Consider the following 8,143-nt stretch of genomic DNA (forward strand, 5'->3'; position numbering starts at 1 on the left):
AAGAAGTATGTTATCAGAAGCAAGCCTACCACATGTATATTGGAGAGAGGTAGTCAGTATAGCAGTCTATACATTCAACAAAGTTCACATCAAAGGTGAAACCGATAAGACCCCTCATGAAATATGGTTTGGTAATACTCCTACTCTTAAATATTTTAGAATTTTTGGAAGTAAATGTTATATCAGAAGAGATGAGTATATTGACAAATTTTATCCTAGAAGTGATGAAGGAATATTTCTTGGTTATTCATCTAAGAGCAAGGCATATAGATGTTTTAACAAAAGATTGCAGAAAATTGTTGAAAGTACAAATGTAAAGATTGATGAACAATTCAGAGGAACTTCAAGGTATATAGACTCTGAACCGGCAAATTTTTTTTTGACAATTGAATCTACTCTAAATCCATCGGGACAAAATGAAGATCCAGTTACCTCGGTATCATCTGAGGATTCCACAGTAATTGAGGAACAACAACAAACAAAGACACTTCGGTATGTAAGACTGAATCATTCTGAAGATCAGATAATTGGAAACAAATTTAAAGGAGTTATGTATGATAAGAGGAAGATTGGAAAATGAAGAGGTATGTCTTATTTCTCATATTGAAACATCATCTGTTAATGAGGCATGTGAAGATAAATTTTGGATTAAAGCTATGGAAGAAGAATTAGAACAAATTGAGAAAAAAAACACTTGGACATTAGTTCCCCGACCTAAAGATAAAAATGTAATCGGAACCAAATGGGTTTTCAGAAACAAACTTAATGAAGATGGTAAGGTTGTCAAAAATAAAGCAAGACTAGTGTGTAAGGGATATTCTCAGAAGGAAGGAGTTGATTACAATGAAACCTTTGCATCGGTAGCTAGAATTGAGGTAGTCAGATTATTTTTGGCTTTTGCAGCACACAAGAACTACAAAGTTTATCAAATGAATATTAAATGTGCATTTTTAAATGGAGATCTTGAAGAAGAAGTATAAATTGAACAACTTGATGGATTTTCTTTGACAGATGACAATGATATGGTTTGCAGGTTAAGAAAAGCTTTGTATGGGTTGAAACAAGCTCCAAGAGCTTGGTATGCAAGAATAGATAAGTATCTTTTAAAGATTGGTTTTACTAAAGGAAATGCAGACAACAATTTATATTAGAAAATAACTAATGATGACATCTTGTTTATAGAAGTATTTTTTGATGATATAATCTTTGGAGGAGAAGATGGATTATGTAAAGAATTTTCTATTAAAATGCAGCAAGAATTTGAAATGTCTATGATTGGAGAAATAAAATTCTTTTTAGGATTACAAATTTCACAGACTGATAAAGGTATATTCTTGAGTCAATCCAAGTACTTAAAAGAGTTACTAAAGAAATTTGGGATGGAAAACTCTAAACCGGTAAGCACACCTATGACAACAAATGACAAATTATCACTAAGGGATGAATCTACACTTGTTAATCCAACTAGATACAAATCTATGATAGGAGGTTTATTGTATTTGACACAAACCAGACCTGATATTATGAATGCAATATGTATTGTTTCAAGATTTCAAAGTAATCCTAGAGAAAATCATGAATCAATAGTAAAAAGGATTTTCTGGTACTTACAAGGCACTATAAATCTTGGATTATGGTATCCTAGAGATGAAAACTTTGAATTATGTACATTGTCATGCCCAAAATTTAGGGCAAAAACGGAACAAATTTTTTTTTTTTTAAAAGATACTAATTTAATTAATAAGCACACTCTTGCGACAAGCATTAGAGAAAATTCCATTAATAAATTCGAGCTCATTCTGAAACGAACGAAGCATCGACAATCAGTTATATTCTAATTGCGGAAAAAACCTACTGGTTTAAATTTTATCTTCAAAAGATATTTAATTAATAGTTTTATTAAATTAATCATACTAAAAGTATTAGGAGAGATATTTCAATTTATTCCCCATTATGACTATATAGTCTTAGCAAATTTAATTAATTTCTTCTTTATACTTCTTTTTTTTCAAATCAATATTGTGTACATATAAAATGTACATATATATACATATAGATTATGCATATATTCTGTATAATAATAATTTAATTTCTTAAATCAATAAAACTCAAAAAAATCATATATATATATATACATATTTATATTCCCATATATATATATATGGAAACATATATATTTATATATATATTCTACTTATATATCAATATTTTAACCCTATCCTCCTAAATCCATTGCAACTTTCTAATTATTATCTCTTAATTTCCCCAACCCTAATTAGGGTTCTAAATTCTTATTTAACCAATACCCAAATCCAAATTACATATTATTTTTTTGATCTTAAAAAAAAAAAAAACTTCCCTAGCCCCTATCGGGCTAGGGTTTTACCCATTTTCTTTTTTTTTAACAGGCGAAGAGCTCATGGCGGGCCGAAGATCCTACGGCGGCCATGTCCGAAATAACTTGCAGGTCGCGGAGGTTATTAGGTGGTGGCTGGCCGCGCGCACCACTGTGTGAGCGCACAGTGGCGCCGCGGCACCACTGTGTGGCCACACAGTGGCGGCCACGGCTGTCCACTATGTGCCCACACAGTGGGAGCCGCAAGCGGCTCCACTGTGTGTGCACACAGTGGGCGCCGCGCGGGCGTCCACTGTGCGTACACACAGTGGAACCCGCGGGGTCCCCAACAAATTTTTTTTTTAATTAATTTTTTTTTTAAAAAACATTAACATTTAAATATATATATATATATATATAAATATATAAATATATATATATATATATATATATATATATATATATATATATGTATATATATATAAATATGTATGGTATTTACAAAAATTAACATGCGTAAATAACAAGATAAATTTAATTCCAAATAAAATTTATATATATTTTTTAAAAGGGAATTATTACATGCAATTTTTTTTACGCTAATATCATAAAGGAAAAAGATGACCTTAAGATAAATCAAAAATATAAAATATATATATATATATATATATATATATGCATCTAAAAAAAAAAAAAACTTCTAAATTAAAGTTAACATAAATACAATCTAAAGTATTTCACAAAGATTCATTATTCATTTTTTTTTTTTTGTAATAAGAAATCCTTTAATATTTCTTAAAATAAAATATTCACATAAAACAACTTTTCTTGCTATCTAAAATACTTAAAAGCTTTCAGCTTAAATAAACTTCTAATTTGACTTAATTAAAAATACAGGTAAAAATCTAAATGAAAACAGACTTTTTATTTCCTTCATAAAACAAGAAGCTTTGCATGCATCACTAATTTACTTTTCTTTTTCAATTATACTAGAAGTAAAATCAAGCCTTTTCTCTTTCTTTAAAACATCTCTAATATATACTACCAAATTCACAGAATGTTTTCTCTGAACAGTCACAACAATAAGACTTCAAATCTGTAATTACAAAATTACAACTTGCTTCTCTCTTTTTTTTGAATGAGGCATTTCTTTCACAACTACTCTAAAACAACATCTGCAACTGAATTCAAATATCTTCAAAATTCCATCTTCTGAATATCTTTCATGAATTTCTATCCTCTTTCCTCTGGATTTCCTGCATAATAGAAAACACAAAACTGACCACGGAGTGCTCACCTCCCAGCCTAGGCTAACTGGTAGCCACCCCCGAGCTCGGAGAACCAATTCCTAGACGGGTAACAAACAGGCAACACAAAGAAACACAAAACATACAAATATTACAGACACATTCCCAACCTGGCTTTCACAGCACCACACTCTGGTGGTGAACATTTTCAAAGGGTGGTAGTGGACCAAATACCCTGAGGAGAATCTGCAAGTATGTAATAACAAGAAAGCCACCTCATGGCACAAATAAAATATCAAATCTCAACCCCATAATCCTTATGCCCCCCAAAGGCATTCTAGCCTTATAACCCTCCTTATGACCCCCATTGCACAAACAGGCCATGCAGCAAGGGTCACACAAAGATCCCTTGTGATCGCTCTCAAAAGAGAGTCTCTCACCCGAGGGCTGTCACTGCTACCACCCTCAAGATCCTCTTCTCTCCCAAGAGAAAGAGAGATCTTGAGAAAACTCCCAAAACACATTTATTCACAAAACAAAACCAAAAGGATTTTCAAAACATTCATTTTCAAGATTACAGATTTTCTTACTCAACAACTTTCAGAATAAACAAGAACAAGACATTAAAAGTAAAAATGAAACCAACCTTATTCTGCCCCTAGGTTATAATGATATCTGAAGAAGAGCTGCCCAATCCACAATTCTTTATTTTTCCTTAATCAATTTCTTTATCCCATAACATTATTTTTCTTCCAAGTTTTTCCTTCTGTCTCCAAAAATGGAGAGTGGGTGATTAACCAGCTATTCCCCAAAAATCTTCCTTAAGAAGCTCCCTCTCTGAGTTCTCACAGGATTCTAAAAAAAAATCAACAAAAAGAAGGAAGAAAGCAAAAATGCAAAAAGACTTTCCTTTCAAGAGGGAAAATCTTGATTTGATTTTCACTTCCATTTCCAATTTTCGCTCAACTCAAAAAAAACCAATTTTTAAAGCGTTAAAAAGATCATAATAAAGTAGAAACTTGCCTAAAATTACCCCTAACCCCTAGGTATGCCTTATGGGCTTCAGGAAACCCTAATAAACCACCCCTAGGTGTTCATTTAACCCATTTTAAACCCCTCTGAAGTTTATTTTCGGGTCAAACATAAGTTGACCACTCCAAATATTATATCCTCAAAATATCTTTTTGACAACACATTATTTTATTTAAAATTAATTATAATTAACACTTTCCCATCAAGAGACAAAATAAAATATTTAAATTTAAATCCACACATGTGTCAAGTGACACTAATAAAATACTTTTACAAAGATAAACATGAAATTGTCTCTTGAGGTCTTTACACAAAAAAATTCAAATAACACATGACACACATGTAGCATATACTGGTACGAATAAAATACAACACAAACGGGGTGTTGTCTCTCCAAATAGACGAACCCTGGCTTTACGAACATACATAAGTCTAGGTTTGATTCTCCGTAATTTTCCATGGTCACATGGTAAATTTCCCGCGCATCTCAATTTACACATTAGTACTCCCAAATATTCATATATAATAAAATTCAATAACACAACAATGCACATCATTACTTGCATACAATTTTTCATCTGCATAGATTAAATACATCTTTTGTCAAGCAAATTCACATAAGCAATTTTCATCCCCAATTCACATAAACTAAACATACATCATAGTTCTATATTCAAAGTAAAGTTCTGCAAATTCAATAACGACATCTATCATTGCAATATCATTCTATCTAATACTCATGTAGTGTTCTATCCCATAAAGCATGTAAGTAAATCATCAAATCATAGCAATGTTATCCAATATCCTGAAATCATATAAGTTCTAAGTCTCAAAATGCATCAAAATAAAGTATCCATAGTAGTCTAAAATATAAAATCCACTGAATGTCAAACTGAGTCGAGGTGAGGCCTCACATACATACACAGATGCAAATTGGGCAGGAGATGTGGATGATAGAAAAAGAACCACCGGTGGAACATTCTTTCTTGGAAATAGATTAGTTTCTTGGTTGAGTAAGAAACAAAGCTGTACATTTTTATCAACAACAGAATCAGGAATGTTGCATTAGCAACTAACTGTACACAGGTACTATGGCATAAACAAATGTTGAAAGACATAAAGGTAAAATGCAAGGAACCTATTACTATCTATTGTGATAACACTAGAGCAATTGATATATCTAAGAATCCAGTATTACATTTTAAAAACAAACATGTTTCTATCAAACTAAATTTTCTAAGGGAAAATGTTGAAGCAAAGGAGATAAAACTAGTTTATGTGAATACTAAAGAGCAGATTACAGATATTTTCACTAAACCTTTGCCTAAGGAGACTTTTGAATATCTCAGAGATCAGCTTGGAGTCATACCCCCACCGGTAGAGACTTAGGAAGTTGATGATTGACATCAACTGATAGAATTAACAGAGAAATCTTTTTTCCGGCTTTGATGGGAAGCTACTTCTCAAGGGGAGTAGTTGGTATATTGAATTGATTGATATTTTGTATATGAACTTGGTTTTGTTGTAACTTTGGCATTTGATGTCAAAGGGGGAGAGATTGGTATGGAAAAACTTTGAAAAACACAAGGAAAACACATGTTGCTCCTAGGGGGAGAGATTGTTGTTTGGGAGAGATTATTACTCTTTGTATCTGTATTTTGATTTCTGGTTATGATCTCTTTTTGGAGATTGTTGGTTTTTGGTATTTGGCATTTTTGCTTTGGCACTTTGATGGTTTTTCCATCTTGTGTTGCCATCAATGCCAAAGGGGGAGATTGTTGGTATTTTGGTATGGTTTTGTCATTGATGTCAACAACTACTAAAACTCTAGCACTTTGAAGAATCAACAACATTCACCGACAAGCAAGTGACTCATGCACAATCATCGGTATCTGGTACATCGACAAGATATAATGATCACCAACACTTGGAATGATATGGAAAACACTTGGTAATATCGAAAACATCATTTGGACATCTTGTCCTGGAGTTTTGTTTGTTGGTATATTCATATTTGCATATTTGTTGTTATCGGCAAATAGGTCCAGGGTTACACTGGCAAGTTTATCTTTTCTAGATCAGCATGGCATGCTATGGAGATGATTAATTATTGTTGTAAATACATTAAGCTGACATGTTCAATTGGTTATTGCATCGGATATTGTATTGCTTGCAAAATATTTTTATTGTAATATCTTGTAGAGCCAACCTATTAAAATTGGTCTTAGGTTATGGTATAAATGTAAGATCTTATTTAAGATCATAAAGTGGAATACGAAAAAGGATTATGTCAAGGTATATGCGAGAATAAGAAGAGCTATACATGCAGACATCATTTGAAGATTGAAGGAGGGATTTTGTGAAGACAATCAAAACTACACCGGTACTGAATCCAGCATATGAAGATGCTATTTTGTGTAGTACATTCTTATTGGATTTAACCATCCAACTTTAGTCAGTGTGACTCCCATTTTGTGATTGAGCAGTGAGCTCTAGGCACTTGGCCTTTCTGCATGTGCAGACCCCATTTATGTACACTTACTATCTGCAGTAGTATCATCTGATTGTGGGTAAGATTTCCCACCGTGGTTTTTCCCCTTATAGGGTTTCCATGTACAAATATTGGTGTTATGTGTTGTGGATGATTTTGTCTTTATGTTTCATGCACTAATCCTTACCGGTATAGCAATTAATTGTTAAAACTGTCTACCGACATATTGAACTGGTTTTCCGGTATTAAGCATTAAGTTGGTTAAGTTGTTTTTGGTTTGAATTTATTTGACAACTGATTCACCCCCCCCCCCCTCTTAGTTGTCTCTAGGACCTTACAATAATAGTACCCCAAAGATCATAAATGGACAAAATAATAATGAAATAGATTAAAAGGAGTGCTTTGAGCAATTATAATATTGTCATAACCATTTATTATAACACTCAATCAATCACTGCCCACACTTTTTGGGTAAATTTGGTAGCTCTAAGAAACTCTCTGTCTAAATATCTCTACAAGTTTCGACATTCAGCTCTGAATAGCAAAAATATGGGAGGAAATAGATGCTGCTACGAACCTGGCAATTGTAAGGAGTGGAAGCAAAAGGAGGCGGTCTGGAACATTCTGCAGAAGGGTGGGTTTTCAAAATTTATGGAGAGGCTCCATGGACGGGATGCCATAGTTACTAATTTCTTTTGTAAAAACTGGAGGAAGGGAACTTTGAAGATGGGAGACCAGTCTATCATCATAGATGAAGACCTCATTGCTCAGGCCATGGGTCTCCGAAGGGAAGGAAGCAACTACTATAGAGACATAAAAGTGAGCAAGGAGGCCATTGAAAGACATCTTGAAATTGAAAATGAGAAAAAATGCCTGGTGAAGCTAAGTAAAACTTACTATCCTCCTAGGGCTTTTGTTAAGCCATAGAGGGAGGTCCTTTTGTTATAATGCGCTATATTACTTTGGATGGTAGATTCACTAAAGTGTATGGCTACCATTTTGTTTTGCTGAATCATTTTAGGCATGAGGAGAATGTTA

This window comes from Cryptomeria japonica, chromosome 5, assembly GCF_030272615.1.
Source record: "Cryptomeria japonica chromosome 5, Sugi_1.0, whole genome shotgun sequence".
In the NCBI taxonomy this organism is placed as follows: Eukaryota; Viridiplantae; Streptophyta; class Pinopsida; order Cupressales; family Cupressaceae; genus Cryptomeria; species Cryptomeria japonica.